Source organism: Callithrix jacchus, chromosome 6, assembly GCF_049354715.1.
Source record: "Callithrix jacchus isolate 240 chromosome 6, calJac240_pri, whole genome shotgun sequence".
Classification (NCBI taxonomy): domain Eukaryota; kingdom Metazoa; phylum Chordata; class Mammalia; order Primates; family Cebidae; genus Callithrix; species Callithrix jacchus.
This window is the reverse complement of record NC_133507.1, coordinates 83787996-83803714: the sequence shown is the minus strand read 5'-3', so window position 1 is coordinate 83803714 and position 15719 is coordinate 83787996. Positions and strand designations below refer to the sequence as shown.

Genomic DNA, 15719 nt, shown 5'->3' with positions numbered 1-15719 from the left:
TTGCAGTGAGCCGAGATCGTGCCATTGCACTCTAGCCCAGCCGACAACAGTGGGACTCCATCTTAAAAAAAAAAAAAAAAAAATATATATATATATATATATATATATATATATATATATAAAATAAATATATATATATAATATAATATTTCATACACAGTCACTAAGGTTACCACTCCATGGAAGAAAATGTTTGACATGTATGTATAAGTTACATATTTAGAATCTTAACAATATAAATAGAAGAGGCATTTTAATGCCTAGTAGTTTCCTGGAAAACAACTTACTATCCAGCCTAGTGGTTAAAATCAAAAGCCTTAAATTCCCCCACCAACATGTGGCTATGTTAAAATTTTAACAATCAGAACACCTAATATGCAGTCTGGGTAGAAGGACTGGTTGTAGGATACTAGATTGTTATGCTAAAACTGTATCATATTTCTTCAAAACAATGCATTGTGACTAAATGATCGGCCACAGTGCCTTTGGCAACTGTTCCTCTGAAGTTCATCTTAGAAATGGAAAATGAATGAAGCTTGTTAACCACTGATTGGTCATGACTCACTCTAATCTTGCCAAGGAAAGATCTGCTACCAGGTTTCCCATAATCTTAGGTTTTGTCATCCTAATTCCTTTCAAACAAAAGGTTTTATTATTTGAAAGAACATTAGAATAAAATTCCTTCTGAGATTACTCTACATTTTCTTTTCATAAGCCCCAAATAATAGCACACCAGGGTAAGAACGGCAGCCTAATATATTCACCACACATCTGACCACTGATTACCTTTTATTTAGAGAAATATCCTGGAGATCAGGTATGGGTTTCTTACAGCCATGTGACAAAATAAAAAAAACTTTGTTCTGGGAGCAACACTCCTTTAGTGACTCGTGGGTGATCTTGAGGATGTCATTTCAATTAACTGAGGCTCGGTGTTTGCATCCAACATATGGCTATGCAAACTCTATATTGTTCACGAACTCAGTGATTCAATTTGAAAAGGAATGTCTACTAAAACTGATGGCTGACTTTATCTTTACAAAAGAAAAGACAAACAATACCAAAGAAATTGCTACTCCCCTCTCTTGGAATATATAATTCATTTTACATGGCATTTGCTCTTAATGCCTGAAAGTGGGGCTCAAAGAAACAAACCAAGTGGATAAGAATATGCCCATGTTTTATTTCATGTAACCAGCACTCACTATAGTGGCCGCTGACTCTTCTTTTCTGGACCACAAAAAGGAGTTTATACCGTTAGCATAAGAGAGTTAAACAACGAGGCTTCATGATTTTATCATTTGGTAAAGCTGCCAGAAGGAGTCTGAAATCTCAAACTATCAATGAGTAGGAGAACAGAAAATTGTCTTACATTTTAAAAAAGAGTATGGAAAACTGGAAAAGAAAATAAGGAAGAACGTAGATAAAGAAAGCAAAGCCAAGAGGAAGTAATAGGGTTTCCAGTAGTACATAGCATGTCAAAAATATCAGGGTCTCAGTCAGACTTTTTTAATTAATTTTTTTTTCTTAGAGGAAAAATAGGATAAAATTAGTAACGTTTTGATTATATTATTTTTTCTCAACATTTGTCTATGATTCGTAAAGGAAAAATAAAATATCACTGACCAAAAGCCAGAATCTGGTCTTCTAAACAGTATTTGACCCTGGAAAGTGATCGCATGCTTGTCACATTTAGTCTATTACATAATTCTAACTTCGTGTAAAAATACAAACATATATGGCTGAACAAAGCCTTAGCAAGGCAGGACTGTGATTCAAATTGTCCTTTTCATTCAACACCTTCTGGTGAGTAGAACTAGCCAGGAGCAATGCAGGCTGGGATTAAGAAACAAGACCAGCTGTCCAATGGAGTCAGGCTCTATGAAACTAGTGGCATTTTCTCTGGGAAGTAATTGAAGTAAACAAGAAAGTTATCGTTGTTTCAGTTCAGAAAATGGAGAAAACACATTTTGAGAAGTGAGAAAATAGTATGAATTGATTAAAAAAAAATAGAAGAGACATTCTGGTAAGGGCAAAGGAATGAGCTGATAATTTAAGACATTTTATAAGAAATATTTTTGTGGATTTTATTATGTAGTTTTCTTTGGTTTGTTTTTCAGTTTCTTCTAACCTATCTGCACTTTTAGGAATGAAGTGATTATTACTAACGTGTCTAATAGCCAATTTAGTTAATGTAACCAATTTATTTAATAATTGTAACTAACATGCATTTATATACATTGTAAATTACAATCTTTAATTCTCACTGAAAACATGTTCTAGTGAATAGAGATTGTATTAGTCGGCTAGGAAAACCATAACAAAACGCCACAGACCGCATGGCTGAAACAACAGAAATTTTCTCACAGTCATGGAGCCTGGAATTCTAAGATCAAGAGGCCAGCAGGGTTGGTTTTTCTTGAGATCAGCCTCCCTTGTGTGCTCAAGGTTGCCTTCTTGTTAGGTCCTCATATATAGCCTTTCCTCTCTGTGTGGGCACATTCCTGGTGTCTCTCTCTCTTTTTATAAGGACATGGGGCATATTGGATTAGGGCTCCACTCTTAGGACCTCATTCATTTATCCTTAATTACCTCTTTAAAGACTCTTTCCAAATATAGTCATGTTAGGGGTTAAGGTTTCGACACAGGAATTTTAGGACACAATTCAGTTTATATTAAGCCTACAATAACTATAAAAACTTCTAATGCATTTCCTTGTTATAAAGAGATTCCTTGTTCCTTATTCATCCATCTCTTTAAAATACTTACCACTGGGTGCGGTGGCTCAGGCCTGTAATCCCAGCACTTTAGGAGGCCAAGGTGGGTGGATCACGAGGTCAGGAGTTTGATACTAGTCTGGTCAGCATAGTGAAACCCTGTTTCTACTAAAAATACAAAAAATTAGCCAGGTGTGGTGATGAACACCTGTAATCCTAGTTAATCGGGAGGCTGAGGCAGGAGAATTGTGTAAGCCTGGGAGGTGGAGGAGCTGAGATGAAGCCTTTGCACTCTGGCAGGGGTGACATTGTGAGACCCCATCTCAAATAAATAAATTAATAAATAAAAATAAATAAAAGAGTTATCACTATAACTTAAGTTTTAGCTTCTCTTTTAATGAGAATAATGCACCCAGATTCATCAGACTATTTTTAGGAAGTGTATTTTTTAAAATTTCAAATATCAAATAAGATCTCGACCAAACCAAAAATTGTAAACAGCAAATTTAGCACAAAAACCAAGAACACTGTTTATTTTGGTATACTATTGAACTAGCTCACTGATTTAATCAAACTATACTTACTTGCTAGTGCAGTGACAGAATTTTAGAATAATGTCTTTGAAGAAGTGTCTACATATCACTATTAGAAAATTTACCTGAAGTTTGGAAACAAGCAATAGATGACTAGGTGCTCTTTTGTTAATTTTCTATTTACTTTTCAAAATGTACAAGTCTTTAGGAACACAAGCTAATGTATTTTTCTCAGGTAAAGATGCAAATCATTTCTCTCCAATGAAGAGATAACTCTGAAAGTTACAATTTATTGCCCAGAAAGATATGAACTAGTTTTATATCTAACCCAAGAGTCTTACCCTAATATTTTTTCTTGAAATTACCTCTATAACTAGCTCATCAAATGTTCTTAGAACGGATTTTAACTTTTCTGATTCATTCATTAATTAATGGGTTAAATAAAATCTTTGACACATGTCTATTTAATATTTGCCTCAGAGGCACAGATTAACCTTCCTGAAAATAATACTTAAGCATAACCAATAAACACATATTCAATGATTAATATCTTAAATTGGCATATTATAATAATCTAATCTGGAAATCGAATCATTAATAGAGACTACAATATCAAATGATTTATAGTTTAATTTTAAAATTACTTGTTATGTTTTTAGGAAAAAATGGAAAATCAAAACTTTAAAAAAAGTACCTGGAGCATTAAAAAATATATTTTCTATTATTTCTATGTTTACTTATTGTAAACTTATACAGTAAAAGATTAGGTATATTTCTAAATTTATTGTTTACCATTGTCATTTAATATCCACATGTTAATTCTGTATGTAGGCATCGTGAATACATATTTATAAAGAGAAAGAAGGGAAATTAGTATGATTTTAATCTATGACTATTTATACTAAAGCAAGTCATCTCTAACTTAATAGGCTTTAAACTTCCTTTACTAATTTGGCTAGAGTCCCACATTGACTCTAAGTGTTTTGTCTGGGAAGAAGCAGCTTAATGGTTTTTCTCCCAAAGAAATTTGGCCTAGTGCCGTGAAAGGAAAGAAACTGGCTAGGTGGGATTGCTGGTTTATGAAAAGTTACATGCAGGTAGGATCCTTTTGTTAGAAACTTATTGGGTCAATTCTTATGCTTCTTCAGTATTCAAGGTCAGGAAGCTTTTTCCATTGGGAAGACTTCCTTGCCTACGAGCATTAGCTAATTTAGATGCCTCTGAACTCCTATGCCATCCTTTAATTGCACTTAATTTCATATGCATTTCGTATGTTTTATGATTCTGCCTCCTTCTTTATTCCATGAGCTCAATGAAAAGAGAAATTGCAATGTTTATCATGCAGCTAATTTAGTGTTTGACATCTACATACTAAGTAAATAAACCGGTATAAAATATATTTGATCAGAGGAACTAACTAACTTGATGTAAAAACTTGAATATGGCCTTTTTCCTTGGCGTTTAGTGCTGAGGCTGCAGACAACATGCGTTTATTAAAAATTCAAGAAAAGTCTAAAAAAAACTTTTAAAAATCACCCCTAAAATTTCCCCCAAATCAGCATCTACTCCGCCAGAGACTTACTGGTTTTTCTTCCTCTTTTATAAAACAATCCGGTGAAGCAGCCAAGACCGACCCCACTTGCGTCCCTGCAGCAGCCTCAAGGAGGAACCAAGAAACAGAGGCCTTCCAGCCGCCGGAACCAGTCGCCGCCACCCTCGCTCCCCGCTGGCAGCTGACAGCCGGCAGCCAGCGGCGGCCAAGCGACCTCGCTCTGTGCACGGTGAGTCATTTCCGATTCGGTTGATTTTTGTCCCTCAGCGCGTGCCCTTGCTTCCTGTCCCCCTGTTCCTGGACCCCGGCCTGGCAGTCGCTCTCCTCTCACTCAGCGTCGCGGCCTGTGGCCCTAGAGGCAGCCGTGCAACGATGAACCCCAGCACCCCCAGGTACCCCATGGCCTCGCTGTACATAGGAGACCTGCACCCCGATGTGACCAAAGAGATGCCCCATGAGAAATTCAGCCCGGGCCCATCTGCGCCATCTGGGTCTGCAGGGACCTGATCACCCGCCGCTCCCTGAGCTACGCCTAAGTGAGCTTCCTTCAGAGCGTGCTCTGGCCGCCATGAACTTTGATGTTATAAAGAGCAAGCCAGTACATGTCCTGTGGTCTCAGTGCGATACATCACTGCACAAAAGTGGAATAGGCAACGTATTCATTTAGAATCAGGACAAATTCGTTTAGAAAGCACTGTGTGATGCATTTTCTGCTTCTGGTAACATCTTTTCCTGTAAGGTAGTTTGTGATGAAAATGGTTCCAAGGACTGTGGATCCGTACATTTTGAGACACAAGAAGCAGCTGAAGGAGCTATTGAAAAAGTGGATGGCATGATCCTAAATGGTTTCGACATATTTGTTGGACGGTTTTTAGTCTCCTAAAGAAAAAGAAGCAGAACTTGGAGCCCTAGCCCCAAGTTCAAGGTTGGACCTGCCTCAAGTATGAAAGTAATGACTGATGAAGGTGGAAAATCCAAAGGATTTGAATTTGTAAGCTTTGAAAGGAATGAAGATGCACAGACAGCTATGGATGAGATAAATGGAGAGGAGTTCAGTGGAAATTAAATATATGTTGGACAAGCTCAAAAACAGTGGAAGGGCAGACAGAACTTAAGTGCAAATTTGAACAGATGAAGCAAGATAGAGTCACCAGATACCAGAGTGCTAACGTTTATGTGAAAAATCTTGGTGAGAGTATTGAGGATGAACGCCTCCAGAAAGTTTTCTCCATCTGGTATTGTCACTAGTGCAAATGTTATAATGGAGAGTGGTTGCAGCAAAGGGTTTGGTTTTGTGTGTTTCTCCTCTTCAGAAGCCACCAAAGCAGTTACAGCAATGAACAGTAAAACTGTGCCAGCAAGCCATTGTATGTAGCTTTAGCTAAGAACAAAAAAGAGCGCCTAGCTCACCTCACTTACCAATATATGCAGAAGATGGCAAGTGTATGAGCTGTCCCCTACCCTATAATCAACTCCTATCAGCCAGCACCTTCTTTAGGTTACTTCGTGGCAGCGGTCCCACAGACTCAGAATCGTGCTGCATACTTCCTCCTGGCCAAATTTCTCAACTAAGACCTCCCTGGGCTGCTCAGAGTGTCACACCTCATCCTCAATTATGACCAAGTCCTCCATGGGCTACTCAGACTGTCAGACCTCACCCATTCCAAAATATGCCTTGTGCTATCTGCTCAGCTGCTCCTGACCACCATTTAGTACTCTGAGACCAGCTTCTTCATAGGTTCCACCAATCATGTCCACACAGTGTGTTGCTAACTCATCAATACAGACAATGTGTCCATGTCCTGAGCTGTTACTGCTGCCTCCATTCCTGCTGTCCACATCATTCCACAGTACAAATATGTTGCAGGAATTTGCAATCTTCAACAACATCTTAATGCACATCCACAGATTACCAGGCAGCAGCCTGCTGTTCATGTCCAAGTTCAGAAATTTTTGACTGCTTCCATGTTGGCATCTGCCCCTCTTCAACAGCAGAAACAGATGTTGGGTGAATGACTGTTACCTCTTATTCAAGCCACGCACCCTACTCGTGCTGGTAAAATTACTCTTGCTGTTGGAGCTTGATCATTCAGAACTTCTTCATATGCTTGAGTCTCCAGAGTCTCTCTGTTGTCATGATGAAGCACACTGTACTACATGCCTACCATGTTAAAGGGGCTTCAGAAAGCAGTTAACAGTGTTACTGGTGTGTCAACTGCTTAAAATTGATCAAGGACCATGGGGGGGAAAAATGTGTTTCAACAGAAAAAAATATCTGAACATCAAAAACTAAAATATTATGGAAAAGATATAAAATATAAACAAAAATAAGGAAAGCAATCTTTGAACCTTATGTGCTGAGCAAATATCAAGCTAGCAAACTCACTAGTTCTAGATTACTTATGATTTGAAAACAACAAAAAAAGAAAACACAAAAATACAGTAAAATTTAAAAACAAATTAATGTTTTACGGACCCGCAGAAAAAGAATTTTCAGAAAAGTACAAAAATTTAAAGCATTCCTTTAGTTTTGTAACTCTTAACTGTGGAATAGGTCAGAATGTCCGTTTTGTTTTAAATAACAGACTTGGTAACTAAGCAAGGTAATGTAACATGGATTATGAAATTCTTGGTTTAATAAAACTTCCTTAAACGGTTAAAAAAAACCTGAATAGGCTAAAAACATTAGGACATTATGCCATGTATCTACACATAAGAGGTGGTTGTGGCCAGGCACTGTTCCTCACAACTGTAATCCCAGCACGTTGGGAGGCCAAGGCGGGCAGATCACAAGGTCAGGAATTCGAGACCAGCTTGGGCAACATAATGAAACCCTGTCTCTACTAACTAAAAATACAAAAGATTAGCCCAGTGTGTTGGTGGGCACTTGTAATCCCAACTACTCAGGAGGCTGAGGCAGGAGAATCACTTGAATTCAGGAGGTGGAGGTTGCAGTGAGCCAAGAGGGCGCCATTGCGCTCCAGCCTGGGCAACAGTATGAGACTCCGTCTTTTAAAAAAAAAAAAAAAAGGTGGATGTGTATGCATTAATACTAATATGTGAATCAAATAATTAGTCCATTTTTTTCCAAAGTGGTTGCTCATTTAACTTAATTCAACCATTTTGTTTTTCAAACCTAAATGGGAGTATAAACACAATCTGACTCTTAAACAGGTTAAATCTAAACTCTCCACACCTTTATCTAGCAATTCCTGTGTTGTATAACTTTCTTCACTGCCACTTCACAGCTATGATTTTGTAAAGCATTTATTTTTACAGCATTGGGATTTGTAGCTATTAGAATATCAAAGCTATAGGAATATTGCAAATATTGCAAATATAAAAACAAATTGATTTCAAAGGGAAGTTTTTTCCATATTTAAATGCCTGAAAATAAGGCATATAATAAAGATCCTGGTAGACAGTTTACTCTGACAGTCTCACTAAAAATGGCTATAAAATCTGATGGAAACTCTGAAAAATCACCTTTGAGGATGATACAGAATTCATTTTCTTTGTAAACTGACCCTGGAGATGTGTCAAAGATTTGTAGTAACCACAATAGTCAAAGCCATGACTGGGAAACTTCTTGGGCCTGAAATAAAACATTCATTTTAGTGATTCTTATTTAATGTGGTGAGGTGATATAGTCTATCAATTTTTCTTTAGGTATCCCTATTAATATCCACTTCTAAATTTTCAAAAGCATAACTAAACAATGCAAAAAAAAAATTGTGATCCCCAGAGTAGCACAAGGGAACAGCAAAGACCTCTCAGTCATGAAAGAAGGAAACACACGGGTCAATTTTTTTCAATGCTTAAAAAGAATCCATCTCAACCATGTCAATAGTCCATCTGATTAGGTTTTCTCCTAACGTAAGCTAAAGAACAGGTTATTCTCACACCTCAGCAAGGATATAAGGTATTTGAAGATGAGCCCTGTAAGATAAAAATGTCAATAATCATTTCTTGTAGTAAGATGCAGCCTTTTGCAGTCCAATAATTCAATTAGGAAAATGGAGTACACTACTCAGGTTTTTTAAACTTCTTTTGTTACAAGTTTTTAAGAGGTTATTATTCTAGCTTAGCAGTTATTATTACTCAAAAAATACTAAACTTTTTTTGGTTTTGTGATGTATTCTATTAATTTTTACTGAGATTTATTAAGTGTGTATTATCAAAAATGATGCATTCTTTAACCTTTTTTGGAAATCAATAGTAAGATAGTCTGGTAGAACTGTTGCTGTAATATGTAGGCAATTAATTCCTCATAGGGATAAAATATCTTCTAACAATTAGTAGGTATTATATCCCATTACCAATCTTATTTCATTATGACGGTCAAAAGTTTGTTTCCTAGTCAAAAAAAAAAAAAAAACACTTCATTTATTGGCACTTACGTATTCTGTGTGTTTCAAAGACTTTGGTAGTTGTCTCCTTGTAATATTTCAGCTTTTAAGCTGCTTCCCTGCCTCACTGAGCTCACATAAGATACATCTGAAAGCTTTAGTACAAATTTACTTCAAATAAAGTCTTCAATTCATTTTCATGGCACCAAAAAGACAGCTTTAATAACTGCAATGACAAATAAACTGGAAATCATTCCAGGCCTTTTCACTTAACTGACAAGTAGAACACTCTCATAATGAGCCGCAGGTTTTACGTTTTCTCTTTGACCATAATAGCTTCATTTAAGAGTGTCAGACCCTGACACTTCATCATTTATCTACATTATTTCTCATCTTCTTTCAAATAAATTATGGAATACTAGACTGGGCACATAAAAACAAAGTGACTTGTTATCAGTAAACAGTAAGATAAATTGTCCAGAAGTTCCTCATTTAGTTCCTTTTAAATTTAAGGGCAAGTTATTGGGTGCACCTTTTTTAACTTCCAACGTTTGCATTTTTACAGCCATCTTATTTCTCTTGCCAGTGGCCTCTGTGCACTCATCCACAGCCTGATGTGGAAGGCATAAAGTAATCCCATTATCCCAAGGTTGGCCGCTAAAGTACAAAGAGGCAGAAAGGGAGAAAATCAAATAAACAACTTTGAGAGAGATTTCTCCACATCTATAAAACTCCCCATCCATAATACATCTTGTCATACTAGAAAATGTGACACTTCCAAAGTAATGAACAGTGCAACTGTAACTGTTTTAGCCCTTGGAAATATAGCACTGATTTTAAATGGATGGGTGAATGCTATCTCCTCTCATTGAATCCTTTTTTTCACCATATGGAACTGGAGGAAATCAAATAAAATCCCTATCAGATTGTATTTATTTTTGAAACTGTTGACCAAGTTTATGGAAATCCTCACCTCTCTTTTTATGTATTGGTTTAGTATTAACTTCAAAGGACTTAAATGAATCAGATCAGATTAATTAATATAAATATCAATATTTTAATAACACTAAAATGTGTGTTTGATAATACATATTAAAGTCTTATTTATATGCTAAATGTATCAATGAATGATATATAATGTAGATAGTCATAGGCTGATTGTGTATTAACAACTTTTCATTGACTCAAGTTATTCTGGAATTGAGCCTTAAGATACTGTTGTTTTGTTTTGCTTTCCTTAGATATTACAATCAGTTTGGTCATAATGTGTCAAAAATTTAGCAACAATATAACATGGAAATTTAAACACTGATAACTTAGCAACATTTTATAGATGCCCTACTCAGTGCAAAATTCTTATATAAGGAAATACAAGAAAAGGCTATATGCTATTATCCGTTCTCAAAAGATCTCTGGGAATTGGTTTACTCATCTAATTTTGGGATGCTGCTTACCTTCTGAAATTCTACAGTGGTAAGAATAATTTAAGGTGTAAATAATTTATATGCCTCTATATTTATGTTTTAAGGAAATTTTCCAAGTTTTAGTTCCTGAGAAGTTGTTGTAATAATAAGATATTTTGTTTGACTCCTTCTACTAGCCCAAACATGAAGATATTTCAGAAAGAGATGTTGATGAATTTCTCTGCCAGCAGAAGTCATAGAAAGGTTGGTGGATGTGTGGGAGCAAATGAAGATGGTTAGGGCTTGGAAGAGTGTTGAGGGGTAGAGGTTGAGGTGGAGGGAATACAAGGCAGAAGAACCTGGGGCAGAAACAGCACAGATCGTGTTAATTTAGGTAGTCATACATCTTGGTAAAAGTGTGCCTTTTTCTTTCCTCTATTTTGTACACTTGCTGGAAAAGTCGACCTAGGAGAGAGGGAGAAAAGAAATATCTCTTTTTAAAAAACGGTATCTGAGTAAATGTACAGATTATCCCATAAAAGCTCTTTATGCTATGGCATACCCTTGCCCCTGAAGTCACCAAGAAAGGCAAAGGCCAGGACATAAATTATTGTCCCATCCCCAAGTATACAATCCAGTAAAGGTGAGTAACTCCCAAAGACAATACAAACTCAAAGGGAAAGTAAAAAGACAAGTATAAGACAAAGACAACTATCTGCAAACCTACAGGCTGAAGACAACAGGTATTGTACAGTTTGCTTATTGAAACAGAAACAAATCATAATAAAATATAACAACTATAACAACTAGTATTTCTGAGTGTGAAAACACAGAAACAAGAACTGAATATATGGTTTCATCGATACAGTGAAAGAATTAGCAAGAGAAATTGAAAATAAGCTGAAGGTGCTCACTAAGAAGGAATACAAAGGGAGAATGCTAATGAAGGAATGGAGACTGAAGTGGAAGGGTTAGATTATATATCCAAAATATTAAACAAGAAATGATTGGAAGATTTTAATTAATTACTGATGTGGAATTTAACAAATAAAATTATGAGAACTCAGATACAAAGGATTTATGGCAAGTCAAGCAGGGTAAATAATAAAAAAGACTGATTGCTGGAAATGCAGCAAAATCTAAGAATTACAAAAACATAAAGACAATTTTAAAGGATACCAAAGAGAAAAAAATAGATCTTCTATAATAAACTGAGAAACAGTAATTATGCTTCTCACCATCTACAGAATAATACACTAAGTAGCAGAGCAGTAATATTTTTTACATCATAAAGAAAAATTCAAATATATATATTTATAAATTCAAATATATATATAATTCGAATTTATATATATTTATAAATACAAATATATATAATTCAAATATATATGTTTATATAATTCAAATATATATATTTGAATTTATTTTTCTTTATATGTATTATATGTATACACACACACACACATATAGAGATAGTTAAACTACTATTTAAATGGGCAAAGCCCAATAAAGATATTCTTAAGCACAGGTCTTGATCAGTTTCATTACACAAAGACCCTCTTTGATAACTATTGAGTATAAAAAGATAAATATATTCAGGTGGTTTCTATCAGCATAAAAGAGAGTATTAAAAACTATGATAAATAATAATAATGTCAAACATGTAAATCCCCTGAAGTTGGTCTTATCATTATCTCTATTTTATGGAATTAAAAATTGAAGCAAATAAATTTCACATGCATAGGAGATAAAAAATGCCAGGATTTGAACCCAGGTAGTTTGGCTCCAGAGCTTGCATTCATACTTGCTGCAAAAAATACACGTACACACACAACAAACACACACATAATACAATTCAGAAGGAAAATTCAGAACTCCAGAACTGCTATGTCATCTAATTCTAGTGAGCACCATTCACTTGGAATATATTCTAACACCAAGGGCCATTCTTCACTTTGTAGTTTATATAAAGGACACCTTCTGGAGCTGTGCAATACAATGGCTCCATTTTTATTAGAATGCTATAATTGGCTAAGTCTTAAAAAAATATAGCTAACCATAAGACTCATACTTCCACATATGCACACATACATACACGGGCACTTGGCATGTGAGAGAAGTGGCATAATAAGCCAGCAGGAGAAGCATATACAACTTAGATAAAAAATATTGAAAAATTGGTTTACTATTTGGAGAAAATTAAAATATATCCCAGTTACACCATACACAGTGGTGAATTCTGATAGCTAAAATGTCAAAGTTAGGTAAAGGACTTCTGAATAAGACCCCAAAATTACAAACAATAAATTGAATGCCATGGCAACATCTGTGTTGAATAGTAGATACTGCAGATAAGGTTGATACATGAGTAATGTATTCATTGACAAAATCGGTCAAAGAATTAATACTTGCAATTCATGTACTTCTGCAAATCAACTAGGAAAATTGCTGAAACTCAATGGAAAGATGAACAGAAAACATTGATGAACATTTTATACAAGGGATGACTAATAAACATCAAAATCATTCAAAAATCAAATAGAACAGTCATTTCTCTAGCAAAGGTTCTGGTATGAAAAAAGGTCAAAATTTGAAATTAATATCGTTACCCATATTTAATTATTTTTCTATTTATTATCTAAATTATATTCTGGGGAACAATAGCTGGACTCAATTTTGCTATGAATTCATAAAAAAAACTGATGAATACCCAAACACTCAAAATATACTATTTGTAGTCCATAGCTAAAATTATAAAAAGGAAAAATATGTGAATGTGAATATGTGTGTGTGTGTGTGTGTGTGTGTATATATATATATATATATTCATAAAAATTATGGCTAATAAGAATCAAGAAAACCAATGAAAAATGGAAGCAAATTTATATGCAGTGATATTCTTACAACTCAGTATGTTTTAAAATGTGCAAAAATTACTTAAACAGAGTTAGTTGCCACGTACAGTGGCTCACACCTGTAATCCCAGCACTCTGGGAGGCTGAGGCAGGCAGGTCACTTGAGGTCAGGAGTTTGAGACCAACCTGGCCAACATGGTAAAATGCTGTCTCTACTGAAAATACAAAAATTAGCCTGGTGCAATGGCACAGGCCTGTAGTCCCAGCTACTTGGGAGGCTGAAGCACAAGAATTGTTGGAACTCAGGAGGTAGATGTTGCAATGAGCTGAGATTGTGTCACTGCACTCCAGCCTGGGCAACAGAGTGAGACTCTGTCTCAAAAAAAAACCCCACAAAAAACAAAAACAAAAACAAAACCCAGTTAGTAATGCTACCTATCACATTTTTTTATGTTAGGGTTCATGTATTTATGTTTTTTATCCAAAAAATAATTATCAGCCCTTAGTATTTAAAATTGATGTATAATTAACTAAAGGTTCTCTTAAACCATGTTAGATGGATTGTTATTGTAATTATATAAAGAATACTTTCCTTGGTCCAACTTTTTTTCTGCTAGAAAGTAAAGATAAAGAAACAAATAATGTATGGTTCATGACTAAGTATAACTTACTTGCATAAATTGGTAAACTAGAAATATGTAATTTCCACATATGAGGGCACAAATGAAGATTGCCTAAGCCAACATGGAAAGAGATATAAGACCTGGGAATTCGTCTAAAATATAGTAACACTTAAGCCACATTTTAAGAGTACATAGACTATGTGAATTAGAAGACCCAATATTAACATGTTAACTTTCCTGTAATGCTGCAATCCAGATCAAAATCTCATGTTTATTGATAAATAGACTGAAGGATCAGGATAGACTGCAGAAATAGACGCATATTATCTATTGGTTTTCACCAGAGGGCCAAGGCAATGGAGAAAAAAATAATTGAAGAACGTGGTTCCAGAAAAAAACTAGATAAATATGTAAGAAAATCAAAACAAGAAGAAAACTGACATACACGGCACTCTATACCAAAAATTTAATTTAAAATAGATCATAAACCTAAATATAAAAGCAAAAAATATAAAGAGTTTTGGAGAGAATATGAAAGTATAGAATCCACAAAAGAAAAAAAAGAATAAACTGGATTCTATCAAAATTAAAGACTTATCTTAACCAATGCTCTTAAGAAAATAAAGGCAGCCACACACTGAGAGGAAATATTTGCAATATACATAACTGAAGAAGGACTTATATTTAGACTGCATAAGCAACTCTTAGTAATAAGTAATAAAACATGTAGCAAAAATGGGCAAATTCCTTTAGGAACTTCTAAAAGGAAGATATATGATTAATTAATAAGCACATAAAAATTGCTCAACATCTTAGTCATTAGGGGAACTATAAGCTAAAATGACAACTACTACACATCACTAGAATGGCTAAGAAAAAAAAAAGTACAAAAAGAAAATTACTGGCAACACCAAATGTTGATGAAACTGCAGAGCCACTGGAACTCTCATTCGTTGCTGTGGAAGTTAAAATAGTTCAACCACTCTGGAAAACCAAAAGTTTCTTGTAAACTTAAACTCACCATATGATCCAATTATTCCATTCCTAGATAATTCCAAGATAAATAAACTAGTATTTATTATTACCAGTAGTAGTAGCTACTACTACTACTACATACGTACATGTATGTATGTGTATATATGGTAGTGGTAATAAGAATAATAGCAATAATAACATCACTACTCACAACTACATCAGTAAATCTCAAAAACATGATGTTAAATATAAGTATGTGGATATAAAAGAGTACATCTGTGTGATTTCATTTATATGAAGTTCAAGAATAGGAAGGGCTCAACTATGGTTACAGAAATGTGAAGAATGCTTATGAGGTATGTGAATTCACTGCAAATGGATATGAAGAAAATTTCTGAGATGATGAGAATGAATGATCTATATCTTGACTATGGTTTTTGTACTTAGATATAAACATTTGTTGATAGTCATTGACAAATACCATATACACACCTAAGTAGATTGTATCTGAATTTAAAAAATACTAAAAACCCCCTTACTAGTTTGGTGGTAGATATCTCACTGGGCGAGCTTAACATACGGAACACAGGAGATAACAAACAAGATTAATGAACTCAAAAAGATGTCAATAGAAAACATAGAAACTGAAGTACAGACAGAAAAATGAATTCTAAGAAGAGGTCAGAACATATGAGAAGAATAGGTAGGATTC

General features: G+C 34.9%; 1 pseudogene; it reads left to right on the top strand.

The window, feature by feature from the left end:
• Positions 1–5095: 5095 nt before the first annotated feature.
• LOC100385823 (polyadenylate-binding protein 1 pseudogene) lies at positions 5096–8818 on the top strand (annotated as a pseudogene).
• The last annotated feature ends 6901 nt before the right edge of the window (positions 8819–15719 follow it).